The 18,170-nt window shown below is 40.3% G+C and overlaps 1 long non-coding RNA gene across 1 annotated transcript; it reads left to right on the top strand.

The window, feature by feature from the left end:
- Positions 1-1,319: 1,319 nt before the first annotated feature.
- Positions 1,320-17,962, top strand: LOC115351850. Its single transcript, XR_003926925.1, has 3 exons — positions 1,320-1,577; positions 3,278-3,766; positions 17,911-17,962. It is a non-coding gene; the product is annotated as an uncharacterized LOC115351850 (long non-coding RNA).
- The last annotated feature ends 208 nt before the right edge of the window (positions 17,963-18,170 follow it).

Genomic DNA, 18,170 nt, shown 5'->3' with positions numbered 1-18,170 from the left:
CCCTCCCTTGTGCTCAAATGTGGATTTCTTGAAAATGTGTTTGGGAAGGAGAAGGGGAAGAGGGGCGTTGCGAGGGTTGCTGTCTGCACACAATTGGGAGAATTAGAAATCAGGTTGCTACCTTAACTCTGCCAGTTTAAGCCAAAGCCACAGGGATATTATTTTTGACACTACACAGTGGATTATAGCTTCAGCTCCCATTACCTCTAATGGGATCTTTGCTTGCAATCTGCCACTGCTACAGCAATGAAAATCTGTCCCTTAATGCTATTTTACTATTGCAGGTTTTTGTGTTTAATTATATTATATAATAATTTGTTGCAGCATCTACACGATTCCTTTAGGGGTACACTTGAAATGCTTATGAATTTTTATAAACACAAGCTGTGTATCACTTTAAGTCTCTCATTGCTTTTGTGAACTATTCTGCTGTAATACAGCATCATTTTTTCTCCCTTGCTGGGTGAGCACCATCTTTTACAGCGTGGCCATTTTGAAAAGCACAAGAATACTAATACTGAGAAGCCCAAACCTCTCATTATTGCATTGATGACTTGTGAGAAAACACTCAGGTGTTACAGCCCGCTCCCACTAGAGTCAAATGCAGAAAAAAACCCCAAGACACTAGTAGGTAGACGGTTTATCTTTAGTGGTTGAAGACATAATTGGTATAAAATTATTGACATGAGAAAATAGATATATTGCCACACACACTTTTTTCATGGGTTTGCGTTCAAACTTTTACGTGAATTGGTTTACATTTTGCTGCTTTTTTTCTCAGACGTACAACTACATTTAACTCATCTGCAAAATGCTGAAGTTGTGAGATATATCTAAAAATTACTGGGTCTGAATTATTCACTGAGCTCTGTCCTTGTGCAGGCTGTCATCAGCTCTATTGCCCTACAAAGCTGATTCCTCAGAAACATAAGAAATGAACATGATGGCTGTTGCTCTGTTGTCCTCCTGCAACTTTAGTTTTTTATCTTCTTTCTCTCCCTACATATACGTATAGATATACATATTTGTACACATAGGTGTAGAGAGAGATTTGTATGTCTGGAGAAAAAAGCAAGATTTATTATGCTCCTTTTAATTTGCTTTGGAGGCATTGCTTACAGGGAACACCGTATGTACTGAACAGAGCGTACTAATTAAGTACCAGAAGGCAAAGCAACCCATTTACTTGAGACTTTGCCACAGATGCATTAATTGTTTACACAGGACTTTCCCCCCTCCCCTTCCTTTTTGAACCATCTACGCCATATATATACTGCCTGCCAGCAAGTTGATCAGCACTACTCTCCCACCTTGTCAAAGACAGGAAACATTCCTACTTCTTCTGGCCAAGAAATTATTTTTCCAGCTACTTGTCTTTTTGGCAGTGACTGTAGCGCTGGGTTGGTGGGTCGCACTAGGTGTCAGTTGTGCTATGGGAACGCTGTGTGTTCGAGTTACTTCATGCTGGGGGGGTCAGCAATAAGTTTTCTCCATGCTACTGTTAAGGAAAAATACTCTAATTTGAGCACTATTTAAAGGAGCTCTCATTCAAATGCGTAATTTTACCCAGGGAAGAGGTTAGTCGTGGGAATCTTTCTCCGGAGCTGTATCCTGCGAGGTGGGACGTGCTGGGGTCCTTTTCTGCTTTGGGCTTCGAGAGTGCTAGAGGGGACTGCATTAAGCTAATACACGTGTGAGATAAGGGATGCTGGAATTTCTCAATAGCTGTATGTGGAATAACAGAGCGACTATTTGCTGAAACTGGGAGCTGTGTGCAAAACTTTCATCCTTTGCCCCCCGCTGGTGACCCCAGCTAACGCCTCCTGAAGAAGGGCGTGTGATATGCGTAACTCTTTTATCCAGCCTTGGGCAAACATACAGAGGTGTATGCATACTAGCGGGGAAATAACACAGTCCAGTGCATACGATCTGGAGTAAACCAGATTAATGCTTTTTTATGGTCTGAATTGCTTGTTTAACTCCCTCAGCTCAACATTTACAATCATGTTTTAAAGAACTATTGAAATAATGGAAAAAAGGTCTCCTAAAAGCAATGCTTCTGACAAGCAGAAAGGAGCAAATTTCTCATGAAAGAATCTATTTTTGGTATGCTTTCTATTCCAGTTTAACAAGACGGAGAGGTTTGGAGAGGATGGCTCCATATGATTTCACTTAGTCCATCCTTATGCCTCTCTGATTGCATTGTTTTAACTAGAAGCATTTCTAATTAACAATGGAGCACTAATTCAGCAGGACACTACCTAAAGTGAACCGGGACTTTGACCGTTTGGGAGTGTTCTCAAAATAAATGAAGGGCCTAACTCTTCTGTGTAGTGCCAAGTAATTAATTTCTTCCAGACACAGAAACAAAATAGTCAACTACCATACTGTGTGAGAAGTGTGGTATGATTTGTTCCTGAATTTTAAAATTTGACATATTTTTTCATATATTTCCCTTCAAAGAAGAAGGTACATGTATTTATATAATTGATGTAAATATGGTCACAGCAGGTTTTGGGGGAAGTCAAGAAAGAACACGCCGCTTTACTTGCTTTACATTTATTGCTTAGAACACCATAAAAACAATTGTATTTTTCTGTGGTTTATTTTATGTATTTGTGTATGACAAAAACCATTGTATGTCCACATTTAAACATCCGTTTAAAAAATTCTGTAAAGTATTATGCTAACAAATAATGACAACTGATTTCAACCACAGGAAAAGAGTCTCCTCTAAAATGCTAATAATTAAAGTGCGTTTACACAGTTTCTATATATTATTTAAAAGTAATATACTGCTGTTGCACAGGCAGATGTCTGCACTACATCAACACCTCTTCATCTTTGCTTTGCTTTGCTTTGAAAGTTATTTTTCCCCTTTTTCAGAAACCTACATTTCTGTGTATTATTTACATATCTAACTTTGAAGATTTGTTTTAAAATAGTTATAAGTGACATTAATAAATCTCTGTCTTCAGGTGGTTGATACTTTTCTTCGTAGCACTCCTTTTCAATAGTTTCTCTTTGGATGTTAACCTTAAATTGCAAATTAAAGATTAAAGATATTTCAGGAACTGGCAAGAATTCTGAATCATAATTTATTGAGTGTGACATGATTTGACTTGATCACAGGCCCTGATATTTTTGGTGTTCTCAAGAATACATAAATTATTGAAAGAAAACAAAATATAAGGAAATGCTAGCCAGTCAAACTCAGAAAGGTAAGCAAATTCATGAATATCACAGCTCAAGTAAAGCACTTTTAATTCCCTTACAGATGACTGAAGAACTGATTTTCTGGTCTTACCTAGTCACTTTGGCTGCAGTAATCACTATGTCTAAGATGAACTTCTGAGGATGTCTATTAAAACGATGATTTGTAATTCAGCTCTGGAATTATTGAAGCTTTAGGGAACTGAAAGGCAAGATTTTTATTAAGTGAATCCACCCATTTCTAATTCCACCATTCTCAAGAATAAAAGTAGTTATATTTAAGCACCAGAGAATAAAAATAGTTAAATTTAAGCACCAGAGGAAAATACCATTAATAATTGAAATAGTTGTTGCTTAGAAGTGAAAAAATAGAAGTAAACACTTTGTCAGCAGAATGCAGTTTCTAGACTGCAGGAGGTGAAATGTAGAACACAGCTCTTGGTGTTCCTCTTCAGCACTAAAAAAACCCACATTTGAAGGTCTGCAAGAAGATGGGTATTTCATGAAATACACGGTATGAGAAGAAGCATTACTGAGAAAAAAAACCCAACATGTAAGGGTAGTATATTTTAATACAACTAAATGTTTCTTCACAATTAAGGAGTTGGATGGCATAGTAGATAACTTAGTAGCTCTTTTCCAACTCAGGTGTCCCTGACACTGTAGTTCTGCCATAACTAATTTGTTAGAACAAAACAACAATTAATGAATTCATTTGAATTTGATTTTTAGTCTTTAAGATGGTTTCTTTTCTGCCTCTTATCTCCAGTTAAGACATTTAAAGGAAGAAAAAGAAACACAATGCTAGCAATGACCAATTTCATTGAAAGGAACGTGAAATAATAATTCATGTAAAATCAGGGTAAAGAAGGACTTCATGATTCAGTCCATTATCTGTGAGCTTAATAGATCTATGCCCTGTGTCGTAAGATATTCTAGATTGATAACAATGCATGGTAATTACTTATTAATCCTGGAGAAATATTTTATGTAAGAGCTTTTCAGAGGAAATTCAGTCATTCAACCAGATTAAAGACTTCTGTACAGAAGACCTATTTTCTATGGTTAATGGTTTTGATTTTCCTGACTGTCCATTTTCAAAAATACTGAACTTGGGGAATCTCAACAACTGAGATGGATTTAATATTGCAAATTTTCCTCGCACAGATTTTCTTCAAATTTTGTAGTCTGCAGTTATTCACCAACCACTTTCTTGGTCTTTAAATTGTGTGCTCTAGATCCCTTGTGAGAATTTGATACATGGAATTAAAATAGAATGGTGTAATTTTCAGTATATAGATGGGAGACATAGATCATGTCTCCTTTGGGATTTCAGTCCCTGGAGCAGTTTCAATTATGCAAATAACTGATGTAGCTGTGATTGACATGAACGGCAATTGCACAAGGCTGACGTGTGTTGGTTGGATTTATTCTATCCTGTTGAAGCGCGCTGATTGACACCTGAGTGATGGGATTTGCTAACCGTCTATGCCGTGTTGGCTTTGTGGCACGGCTAGGAAGGTGTAATGGATGAGAGACACTGAGAACACCCCGCTGGCACGTCAGAGAAAATTCTTTGGGCTCATTCTGTTACTGCTCTGTAGGTTTTTACGTTACATGGGTACCTGAGTTTGTTTCTGCCTGTGGCTGCTCGAGGTGACTGTATGGTGCACAGGACCACGCAGCACGGCCTGCGCCGTCCCCTCTCCTCCCGGTCTCTGACGCCCTGTGCGTAGCATCCTCCTGCAAAACCGCAGAGGTTTCTCAGCCCTGAGCTCAGCTGTTACACGCTCAGCAGCAGCAGGGTGCTTGCCGGGAGGAGGGCGCGTTGGAGGCGTCTCAGGGCAGCCCTGGCTCAGCCGATACTGCGTGGAGCTGGAGCCACGTGGGCTAAATCCGTCAGAAACCAAGCGCCACTAGTGAATGCCAGGGTGCTGCACCCTGGCAACTACCACACACACCTGCGACTCCTGGGTACTCAAGCAAACCCTCCTTCCCTCTCCACCAAACGGCTCTCGTGCCGACCTGAGCCAGTTCTGTCTGGCCACTAGCCACGGCTGATGGGCAGCAGCATCACCAGCCACTGCCGTTGGCTCTGCAGGAGCCGGAGTTGGTCGCAGTGGGTCACCCTGGGGAGATGCTGCGTTCACACGGGGTGCCAGCTCCTTGGCGATAACACGCTGAGCTGTGTATCTGGTGGCTGGAGAAAAGGGGACTAACGATGAGAGAACAAAATGTTTCACAAGAGACTGCTGGGTTCAGGCAGGGTTGTCCTTGGCCCTCTGAAAGGGGTTTTGGAGGCAAACCCCTCCAGTTTGGAATTAGTTGCATTCAAAGAGTCCGGGGGTGACGTTGCCATTTCTAAACTGAGTTGTTTGGTACACCTGATCTCCTGATATTCAGGAGCTCAAGAAGGCAAAGAAATGGTGAAAAGCAGAAAATGGGCTTACAGATGGCAGGAGAGGCTTGGTAGCATTGTTTTTGATTTTGGGTTTCCTTGTTGAGAGATACGTTGCTTTCTAGGTTAGGTGCCGCAGGGCTGCGTAGGAGCTCTACCTGGCGAACTCCAGCCGAGGTGGCAGTGCGGATGGGGGCAAAAGATATTCCATTCTTCAACAACAGGAATGTATTTTGGCTTTTGCTGTGGAGAGAGTGTTGAAAACACGTGACTTGTCTTCTCTGTAAATAGGAACAGTGCACATTTTCTCTGTCGAGTGGGAAAAAATGAAGTGTGAGATAGCTCTGTCTCCCGGAGGTACCAGTCCTACCGTGCTCACTTGGCAGCACACGCACATTGTCCTGCCGCAGCGAGGAACAGCTGGAGCAGGCGTGCCCCCGGGTCCTTGTTGACTGTTTGTCAGAAATTGTTTCACAAGTGTTAAGCAAAACAGATGATTTGAGAGGCGTATACATTTTGTGGTAGAGTAACATTTCTGAAATGCTAGAAATTGTTTAAATTGCTAGTTCTGAGAATAATCAACATTTTTTTCTATCAGTGAAAATGTGGTTTAAACATTTACTGTCTAGAGAAGAAAATGTCATTAATTGTGAATAAAACCGGATATGCAAGATACCCACTTCTGCTTTTTGTGTGCTAATGCCATCTTTGAATAATGGCTCCTATAAAGAATGCTGAAAATCTTTTCCTTAAGAGTGTTTGCTCACATTGTATGCCCAGGCTTCGTGGATGTTTCTCCCCTCTTCCAAGATTTGCTATATATGTACTTGTATTTGGTGGCACAAAATGAGAATTTAGGGCCTATGTATTTTTTCCTTATTTGTTCTAATTCAAAATTTGGACAACATTAAATGAAAAAGATTTTGTTTCTTTAATGGACAGAAATGCAGATTTCAGCCAGAGTCTGAAAGTCACTTTGAGTTTTATGCAGTGAATAACATCACTAATAATAGAGATTTGGCAGGTCAGATTCTCCCCTGATTTACACATCTGTTCAACCCAATTATCATCAGATTTAGTGTGATGGCAGCTATAGACAAGCAGGTAGGTTTTTGGTCCTGTACTTGGAACTTGGTTAACAAATTCTGTTTATGCAGTAGAGAGGTCCTCTGCTTTTTTCCAGTTCCCAGAGCTGTTTGTGACTCTACAGAGCTGAGAATAGTAAAATTTGTGGAAAATGTTATTTTCATTCCTTGGAGTCCGCTAGTCGTATCGTGCTAGGATTGTGGGTGAGGAGTAGTTTGCAGAGAGAAGAATTTTCTTCCTTCTGTTGGTAAGAGGCGGTCTGACTGGGCCTGAGCTCCTGAGGAATTTTAAGTATCTGCCTAAAACTTCTGATTCTCTGATTCTCAAAGATCCTGTGGCCGGCCTTTGCAAATGTATTGTAGGCATTGTGTCTTTGTACCATGGGACTGTATTGTATGGTGTGGCAGCTACATATTGCCTGTAGTGGGAATCCTGTTGGCATCAAACTGGGAGAATCCAGGAGGTACAGAAGTTATTTTCCTTTTTTTTGGTCTTCTTAAGCATGTCTCAAGGCTCTGGATTCATCCCACTGATGTCTTACAATACTCTCTGTCTATGCCTGTTAAGCCTTCAACGAGAATAAAAGGCATCTAGCTGAAACTTTTTGGCATCTAAAGTCAGACAGAATGGATTTGGTGGTATGTTATGATACCTAGACATTTAATATTTGGTATTCTTTATGAACATGTACACAAGCAATTTTTGGCTTATAAAGAGGCAAAGTCATTAGTTTTCAAAAGTAAAGAGGACTGGGAATTTCACTGCTGGCCAGTCTTCCTGGGGGAGACAGGATGCTGTAAAAACTTTGCAAACTGAAATCACCATGATGTAGATAGGGCATGTGAGAATCATCTCACCTAACCTTTGCTGTCCAATATTCTTAAAAAACCGAGCTGTGGAGTTTATGCTCCAAGTGGCTTGTCAATTAAGGCTGCTTTGGGTCCCAGTGTGTATTTTACCTGCTAGATTGACTCAAAAAGTTGTGACCTACTGCACCACGTTAAGTGTGCCTGCGTTCCCTGCTGCTGAGTCCACCCTGGTTCCACCAAGCAGGGAAGTGTTCAGGGCTGCCTGCAGCACGCACCACAGGGCTCCAAGTACAGTTGGAGGACAAATTGCACCAAAAAGAAGCTTTTCACACAGTAATTTGCTAATATAGACCACAACTAGAGTCCTTCCTTATGTCTTTTAAAATTACTTGCCTATCTAGATTGCCAGGATATATGGCTCTAAATAAAATGAATATGCTATTTGAGTAACAGATACGCTGTAGGTTTTCAGATTAGAGCCGTGTTTTGTAAAAGGGTAAGATACGGCATTTGGTTTTATTAACTGCCATTTCTTGAAGTGAAAATATCTAGCACCAGAGCATACCACTAAATTTGCTGAACCTACAGAAAAAAGTTCAAATGTAAAATAAAAAGGTTGAATTGTTCCTTGTGCCACTGATGAAGCTGTAAGAGGTGGCTAAGCAGGATCAAGTGTCTCTCTCTGTGTTCCCATTGTGCCCTGCTGAGGTGCTGGACTTATTTTAACCTCTGTGCAATTTGGAAGGGAATCAGGACTACTCCAGTTCATGCCTGGCTGCAGCACTTCTGCATGTGCCATTCCTGTTCTGTATAAATATATCTTTCTAATATAACAGAGATAAAGTTAAGGTCCATGTGCTGTTTTCTGTACTTCAGAGTAGACTCAATGTGCAAAAAGTGAAGAATGAGAAAGAAATGCTGCAAAACTATGCAGCTTCTTGTACAAAGGTGTCCTACAGAACAATATGGTGTGGAAGAATGTCCCGGTTTTGGCTGGAATAAAGTTAATTTTCTTCTTAGTAGCTGGTATAGTCCTGTCTTTTGGATTTAGGATGAGAACAATGCTGATAACACACTGATGTTTTAGTTGTTGCTAAGCAGTATTTATACTAATTCAAGGACTTTTCAGCTTTTCATACTGCCCGGCCAGCGGAGGCTGGGAGCGCACGAGAAACTGGGAGGGGACACAGCAAGGACAGCTGGCCCAAACGAGCCAAAGGGGTATTCCATACCATGTGATGTCATGCCCATATATAAACTGGGGGGAGTTGGCTGGGGTGCACTGCGGCTTGGGGACTGGCTGGGCATCGGTCAGTGGGTGGTGAGCAATTGTATTGTGCATCACTTGTTTTGTATATTATTATTATTATTATTACTACTACTACTATTATTTTCCCTTCCTTTTCTGTCCTATTAAACTGTCTTTATCTCAACCCATGAGTTTTCTCACTTTTACACTTCCAATTCTCTCCCCCATCCCACCGCGGGACAGGGAGGGAGCGAGCAGCTGCGTGGTGCGTAATTGCCGCCTGGGGTTAAACCACGATGGAGAATCACCAGTGCTTGATCAAACTCATCGGACTCCCTGAGCCCCAGAGCCAGGGGAGAGCAGAGGGGTGGAATAATGCTGTAAGCAGAGCTATCCTCTGCTGGTTTGTTACCCCTGCCCCACAGGGCATGTTAGATCAGCTTCTGGGCTCAGAAGTATCAGCTTAGTGCTGCTGAATTATCAGTCCTTTCTGCTTTCAGCTAAAACAATATGATTTGGGCATTTTTTAAAATTATTTGTTTCTTTCATAGGATAATGAGAAACCAAAATTGTTGGACTCACTGATCTTAAAGGTCTTTTCCAAACTAAACAATTCTATGATTCTATGAAAAGATCCTTATTAATAAGAAAACATTTCACACAGGAGCCTAAAAAAGAAATGCATAAGCTAGAAAGTGAGGCTTGGGAAGGAAAAGTGATGGGTTAGTATTTTTCACCTGGTCAAGTTGGATATTAAATGAAAATCCCCACCCTATGAAAAAAACACCCCAAACCCCAGCAAGTTCAGGAACCTAAAAAGCAGCAGTTGTCCAGGACAACCATCTCCAGCTTTCAAATGGGTGGAACATCTGAAATGTAATAATTTTTGTAGCTTTTCTGTGGAAGATGCTTTCTCAAAAAAAGCCAAAGAAACTTTTATTCTCCATCTTTAGCTTTCTTCTATCAAATCCAGGTTGTGTTACAAGAGCAGCTGACTGGGAACAAAGGAAAAAGATTAAAAAGAGCTACCAGCAAGTAACTTTTTTCAAGGAAAAAAGGGCTTTATTTTTAGATTTTCTTCCCTGCCTGTGAAAGAGACATAGAAAAAGGAAACAATAGCTAAAAGAGAAATGGATGGTAATGTTGACAATAATGTCTGTCTGTAATCACCCTCAAGCCATGTGTGGGATAATCATCTGTCCGTGTGGGAATTTTTTGGTTGTTTTTCTGAGAAGGGACTTATGTTCGTGCTGTGTAGTTTCCATCACCATGTCTATATCAATAAATTAAACAGGGCTAGAGAACAGATTTGAGAACTGGCACATGATCGGCTACAATATTTAAATGCTTGTATGCTCTTTGGCAGGGTTGGGAACCTTGCTACTCCCAGTCAGTGTAGACGGTTGATTTGGGGAGTTGTGTGAACGCTGAGGGACAGCTCCCCATAGCGGGATGGATGAGACCTGTTTGGGGCATAAAAACAACATAGATGCATGAATGCAAACTACGCTCAGCCATATGCCCTCAGGGGCAGAGAGCAGGCCTGTTTTATTTAGTACTATAGACATAACCTTTACATTTGGGTCTGTGTGATGTAAGACGAGTGAGAAAGGTGGGAGATCCTGTTATAGCACAGTCTAACCTAATTCTCCAGGTTATTAGGAAATGGAGTTGCGAGATTGCCAGGAGTTGTCTGTAGCCCAGAAATGGATCTGAGGGACATGATTGTGTCTCGGACTGTCAAGGTGCTTTTCTTGAGCCATCTGTTAACCTGTTTTCCTCCTGCAAGCCAGAACCGGTGGCCACCTCCCCGTCCCCAGCCTTCTGCACAGGCTCCTCAGACCCCTCTGCCCCAGGATTGTATTACAGCTGCCACGATTTGTGCGTACATTTTAATTCTTCAGAGGAAAAACGAGAGGGGAAAGAAGAAATTTACAAATAGATTATGTCACTATCTGAATATTCTTGCTTTTTCTTTAAAAGATAAACCAGGATGAATTCAAATAAAGTTGCAAAATACAGTGAATGCTGCTTTCTAGCTGATCTCTTGGGAGGACCCCACTGCATTAGGATGACCGGCTTTCCTCTTACCTCATTAAGATTCTTCATTTCCCTCATCACACTGGCACATTCTCTAGCGGAGGTCAGGTTCGTTGAGGAGGTCACGATCATTTTCTGCTACAGTGCTATTTTCTTCTCCATCATGGAAACTTCCAGCGTGGCAAAAGCAGGCTGAAAATAGACCCTTTCTGCCCTGCAAAAGTATGTTCGCATTCTTCCGTCCTTGTTCAAAACATCTAATGCTTTATCTCATCTTTCTGTCAGTTCCTGAGTTGTCCCCTCTGCCTCTATAGCTTGCTACTGATAATCAGCCTCTGTCCCAACTGCATTTTTGGGTCTCTCTTCTTACCACCCTCCTCCTCTTCCAGAAGACAAAAAGTCTGTGTCGTCTAGTCCCAGCCATCTCCTGTAGAGATGATTTGAACTCTGAAAATGATCGTCCTTGGAATTGTCTTTTGTAGGAATTCTTTCTCCCAATTTATTGATAAAATTAAGATTTCTACAAACTTTCAGCTGAAATAGCTGCTTTCCTCGATAAATGAGCATTTTAAATGAATAGCAAGGATATACATTATAATGTGCTTAAGATATTGTGACCTGCTGTTCCAAGATTATAAAAGGATTAATTCTGCAGAATCTGTTCCTTCGTTGTTCGTTCTTCTACCCACCATTGCACTTTCAGTGCCATTGTAAAGAAGTTTTAAAATGAATTAAAATAAAATTCATTGGAATACTGACCTGAAGAGGACCTTTTGTTCAAGTGAATATATTACATGGTTTCTTCACAGGTGATTCTTAGTATTTCTGAGTTTACTTAAATGAAAACCTGCAAAAGGCAATAGCAACAAGCATATACCACAACCCTTAGTATGGAATGCTTGAAACATATGTTATTAGTCTGATTCTGTGTTCCTGTAAACCTTGTGAAAGTTGTTCTTGTGAAAGTCGCCATGCTGAGATTTGCGACGGTGAAAAATCTTCCTTTGGTCTCAGTGTAAATGTAATGTAGACTGCAGTACAGCATTCCTTTTCATACTACTTAGCAAAGGGCTCTTTGACCTTCAGGGGTCATCTTTGTAGTTAAGGAGTTAATTGTCACTGACTATGCCTATTGAAGGCTAAGACTGTTAAATTGCGAACATCCTGTGGATGCTTAGTGACTGAGGAAGCCCGAACCCCCCACCTCAAAACTGAGCCTGGTCCTGTATTAAATTAAAGGCAGGCAGGTGTGTGGATACTCATGTGGACCCAGATGTAGAGTAAAATCGTACTAAGGATCCAGCACTTTTTTAGTATACTTTAGGCTGGCTCTGGTCTGAGTGCCCATTCATGGCTGGGGTGTACTTCCCAATTTAGTTTCACTGGCAGGAGTTCAGATCTTCTGCTCTGGAGTGGCTCACCGAAGCAAGCCGGAGCGCTGTGAGCGGAGGCCATCATTGTTTCAAGTGTCTACCCCTCATCCAAATTAAATGCTAATGCAGATCCACCCTCTAATTCCACTTTGTGCCATGCTAATCTTTCTGAGAAGCTTTAGCCTGTGGAAAATCAGTTCTGCAAGACACGAAGATATTTCACAAATCACTATCTCGATTGCAGAAAAGAATAACTGCTGCGGAAATGTGTTGTATTCAGTTCTTCTAGGCTGAAGATAGTGCATCTCCAGACAGGGTATCTTTCGACTTCTGTTGAAAGTGATGACATGTAGGCTTCTGTGTCAGACACAACATTTTTGGACAAGATTCTTACCAGTGATATGGGAAAAAGCGCTTAGCACTGTTTATTGACCCTGTGCAGCCAGGCTGGGTAGACTCTTCCTTTACCGACTGGATCTGGAAGTCTCAGAGTTTGAGCTGAGGATTTACTTTTCCTTCAATTTATACAAACATCACTCAGGAGACAGTATTTTATCCTCATCATGCTAACTTGGATGCAAAGTGACTTCCCACTCGCTCCCCCCTGCCTCCTGAGCTCTGCAAGGCGCCAGCTGTGACAATGCCATTGCCGGCACCCCTGTGTGATCAATTTGGCTCACAGCTGTACTCAGTGTCAGTAGTAATTATAAGGGTTAATGTGATTAGTTTCACTTGTAGTATTGGTAAGTATCTGTTGTTGTTGCCCTTGGCAATAAATTTCCTTGTATAAGTTCTTTGGTATACTGTTTTATGGCACCAATTGCAATCGCAGTAGGTAAGGGAGCAACTACATGAGGAAAGTTGGAAATAAAGGCGGAGGAGAGCGGGTGGGTAAAAGCTCTTTTATATGAAGTAAAATACATAGTGACTGCTCACTGTAAGAGTATAAAGAATCCCCGTAGATAAGATTTTTACCCTCTGATATTTCTTCCGTTCCCATGATTGTGGAAAAATACAGTTTATTTCACTCAAATTAATTACTGACTAGTGGTACCATCTGGGTAATACCAAAACTCGTATGAGAATATATTTTCTGTTGATACTTTCTGTCTCATTCAGGCACTGGTGGCAAAAGCACTTTCTTCTGTGCAGTAATCGGGAATGTATTTGAGTCTGTTTCATTTGTCATTTTAAAAGGAATAAGCAAGAGGTGGTAGGTGAAATGTCTCTTTCCCTCTTGCTTTTGTGGACTGAGCAGGAAAGCGAGATGAATTGAAGTCAAATGTGAGGAATCTTTTCAACCTTCATTTGCTATCTGAGAATGATATGATTTAAGCACAATAAATAATGTGCATGAATGTGCGTTGGTGAGGTAGGGAATCAGCAATTTAAATGAGTTTATTCGTACAGAGCGAGACATACAAAATTAAAAAGACTTGGTTTGTTCTGCTGTTGTAGCTTAATGGGGATGTGCGGAGTCTCTCAGATGTCTGAGGTTTTAGGGATTAGCATTGCTCCTGGAAAGGGGATTTGTTCCATTGAACACGGCTTGTCATATTTCCATTTAGCGCAAAATACTACAGAGCTTATTTTATATGGTATGTTTTTTATCTTTACCTGAGCCGCGTGTGTAGTGTATGTGCACATCTGCCTCTTTTCCTTTCTGCTTTTGGTCTCCTTCCTTTTCCTCCCTCTCTTCAGGTACTTGGCTCTCGCCAGTATGATTTTTCAGCCTTTTGCCAACGCCTTCATCTTTGCACCGAGTATCCACGTTTCTCGCAAGCTGCTGAAATTGATTGAAAGCTGAAAAGATAAGAGAAATGGACAAGAAATATTTTCAAATTGCAATCGAAGATAAGAAGGGAAACGCCATTCCTAAAATAATGGGGGTTTTGGAGCACTAGCAAATGGGAAATATGTGTTTAGCTCTTGATATGGACATTCTGCAGAAAGGACATGTATGAAAAGTGGGGTTTTTGTACTGGCACAAAGAAGTCTTTTAACATAAAGATAAGAAAAGTGAAGTCCAGTCTACAAAATTCAGCCTTTCATCCACCTGAGTGCATGTAATTTCTATCAAAGTGGCATTCTCTCTAGTATGGAAATGAGAAACATGCTAGGTTTACGTATGGATTTTGGATTAAACTGTCACAAGCAGAGAGATTTGTTTTTAAAGCACATGTCTGCATGCAGAAATTGCAGGTAACCATAGTGTGTTAGGCACTTTTAAATTCCCATCCCCAAACAGAGATTTTTATTGGAAAGCTTATAAATAGAAACTCTGTGAGAAGAGCAGAGAGAAGGACTTTATGTCCTCTCGTCCTCTTTTCCAATCTTATTTTTTAAGTTTTGTGATTATGTTCTGTTAAGCTGTCACAGAACAGTGAATTATTACTTGCAATTTAGCATGCACAAGTTCCCCTCGCAGCCGTCCTGGTGCATATAAATTGCTATCAATAGCGTCTTTTAATTTTCAAGCTAAGCGAGCGGCGGATACGAAAGGACCTTGCGTATGCTTCAACTCAAGTGCCAATTACGCCTCTCTCGGGCAGCGTGGAGCAGAGGTGGGGGAATCGTGACCAGATCCCTCCGTCATCCAGCAGCTGGACTCGTCTCCCGTTTTGGCAGCTGGAGGAGCTGCACTGGCAGGGCTGGCCCCCGCAGGCAGGGACACAGTGCCGCAGGTTTCTCTTGGCAGGATGGAGTTCGTTTATCTTTATGCTTCAGCTCGCGTTTCTGGGAGCTGGCGTGCTTTCCCAAGAGTGGGAATGGTAAAGCAATGTTTTCAGTCCCAGTTTGGCTGTAATTTAAGCTTTCTATAAAACGAGGTTTTCCAAGGCCTCATGTGGTCTCCCCAACGCCTCCCTTTTTTTTTTTTTTTTTTTTTTTTTTTTTTCGGGAAAATACCATATATTTTCAAAGAAATAATCTTCTGCCTGCGTGTCTGCAGCCAAAGCATTGTAGTAATGAGAAAATGTAGCAGACCCAGGAGTGTCATGGGCTCCTAAAAACCTTTCAGTCATAATCAAATGAAAGAGAGGAAAATATTACCCTCCCAGGTAAAAATATTACCCTCCCAGGAAAAAGATGCTTTCTGCATTGTATTTGCATAGCTGCATGGCAGTCGTGGCCAGTGGCTTCAGAGTCCTGCTCCGCCAGACACAAACACAGGACGTAGGTATTACTCCTCTGAAAGGTTTGTTAGAAAACTTAGTTAAAACTATATGCTTCATCCTTTCTTTTCCCCGAACTAAAGGTTATTTCTCAATGCACGGAATTTTTAAAAGTTTATTTGCAACCACGTACTCAAAGTTATGCTCCTTTTTAGCAGAATGCTGAGTTATGTAGCTTTAGATGCATTTATCCAGAGCCTTCATTTTTGTATTTTTGTTAGGTGGGTAACTTTTTTTTCCTTAATTTTATTTACTTGGAATTTGTCCGACTGTATGCATGCAAAAAGAAATTTAACTTAAATGCATTTTAATCCTAAAATTGCTTTAATTAAATAGAAATAAGTTTTTAAAAAATTGACACTTATTTTCCACTTAAACTTAGTGAACAAAGGAAACTCACGAAAGCTAGTGAATGAAAAGTTTCTTTAAAGCTATTTTTACTGGTAAGTTCCCACTCAAATTTTGAAAAATAAGAGGCAGGTGCTTTGACAGTTAATTTTAATTTTACGTGTGTAATTATATTAAAATCTGACAAAAACTCCAAAGGAAAGATTTTCTAAAGGGAAACCAGTCACCACCAGCTGGAAAAGAAGAGGTATCTTAATATTTGTTTCATTGTAAAGAGCAAACCCAGTATATATAGACATTAATATAGTATGGAACATTGAAAAGTGTATAATGGTTGTCTTGACATGAGAACAGATATTTGCCTTGTAGTTTTACTTGTAATTAGAAAGCACCTTTAATTCTTTATAAATTGCTTTGTTAATAAGTATTTTAGCCTAACTTGAATACATTTAGGCCTTTACATCGGTTGCCATAATGTCACCTTACATTTTTAGCAGGTTTTCTTTTTAAAAAACTTTTCCTGCAAATATTTATGCTTCTATTGGTTTTTTTTCTTGCTTTTAATGAAAACAGAAAGACAGAAAAAGAAATAGAGTCATTGGATGGCACACAACTAATTTCAATACTAGGTTACTTTTTAGTTTCTTTAAAGTAGTTTGACTGGTGATCGCCAAAAGAATAAAGTTGAATTTCCAATGAACTTTATTAAGAAATTCTATTGGAACAGATAACAAAATGGATATTGAAATGTAGAGCATTACAACTTGATTGAGATTTAAAATAAGGTAGAATAAGCAGAAGTTTCTTCAGCTGTAGATTTGTGCTACTTATGTTTTGTGAAGTTGTTTTACCAAACCACTGGCTGAGCACATATAGTGCAGTATGGTTCCCCTATTTGAAGTCACTGAAAAGCAGATTTCCTCAGAGATTAGTAGAGTTAATAGCACATATGTTAACTTTTAAGTTTATTTATGATATTTGTTTACATAAGCGATACATTTTTAAAATTATAGACTTATAATGCTAATGAAAAAAAAGAATTTTAAAGCACATAAAACATATTTTGATGATCCCATGGTAGCTGTAGGATTTCCTCCAAATTATTACCATACTTTTATTCACCCTACTAATATGAAATGTAGGGGAAAAAATTGGTCTTGCAAACTGAAACTGTACTATTTCACTCTTGTGTGTGCCAGTCATGGCCAAGAATGGTTTTGGTTTCCAGAACGTTACTTTTTTGGCTGTTTGGCCCTCCATTGTGCTTAACTACATACTGGATGAAGTAGCTCAATCTTTGAGGTAGGGCGTTTGGGGTCTTGGTATTGAGTTTCTCTGCTTGGTTCTGCCAGTACACTGGAACATGTAGTCCACCCATCATTTTACATGTGTAAAACTTTTAGTTTTAAGTGTATGGCTTAGTGATTTGGGGTAAAGACAATTCAGCATGCTGTACCCAAGCTTCTCATGTGTAGAAAAGGATACGGTGGTCATGTTAAATAATTGTTGTTCAGCTTAATGGTGTCAAGCTGCTACAGAGCCCTTGAATGGGAAGCGAGTATAAAATGTTAATAGAGTATAGCCTATGGAGTTATTGGATTTTAGTGAGTTGTTGTGCTCGGGGGACTCCTGGCAGAGACGCTTTTGTCATGGTTGCTATAAAATGAACTCCACAGCCCTCCAAAATGGTAGTAGCTAAATATCAAGAGACATTTCAAGGATGCCGGGTGCTATCAATTTGACCATGCAGTGATTAATGCAGCTTGTTGTACTCATTAAATTGAGAGATGCAGCAGGCTGAAGTTTACAGTATTGATCCAGTTTTGGTCCTGGTAAAAAGATATATGGAGGAAATATTAACTGTGATATTATTGCTCATCGTAAAACCATGTGCAAAGTGAACAGAAGATCTCTTAAGCTTTAGTATTACACAAACTATATAAAGTACTCCAAAAACAAAGGTACATTTATGCTTAAAAGTAGGGAAGATGTTTTATAATGAAAACAAATTCTACAGCACAAATAATTACATTGTAAGTCACGGTGGTGATTGTTTCCTTTATAGTGGGTGTAAGCGATTCCAAACTTCCAAAGAAGATATAAACAGTAAAAACGAACTGTTGTTCTGTTGCAAATTGCAGGTGCAATGCGAAATAATGAAGCTCAAAAAGAAGTATTGAATTAAAACCTTTTTCCTTTCCTTTTCATCTGGCTTTCAAAGGTCCACATCAGCTGGCTGCCACCTGACGTGACATTTCTTCTCATCCTCTGCCAACGTCTGGCTTCACTGCGGAGCAGCACTGGTGACTAGAAAAGGTCAGTCCTTTTCTTTCCCCGAGACGGTGTCATTTTTCCCTCGCGCAGTGTCACTGCGCCCGGGTTGACACCACGGCTCGGGAAGCCCAGCCGGGATGCGCGCTCCTGGGAGGTTTGACTCCCTGCTGTGCAGCCGCGCAACATCACAGAAACAGTCAAACTAAT

This window comes from Aquila chrysaetos, chromosome 16 (assembly GCF_900496995.4).
Source record: "Aquila chrysaetos chrysaetos chromosome 16, bAquChr1.4, whole genome shotgun sequence".
In the NCBI taxonomy this organism is placed as follows: Eukaryota; Metazoa; Chordata; class Aves; order Accipitriformes; family Accipitridae; genus Aquila; species Aquila chrysaetos.
This window is presented reverse-complemented; position numbering and strand designations above follow the sequence as displayed.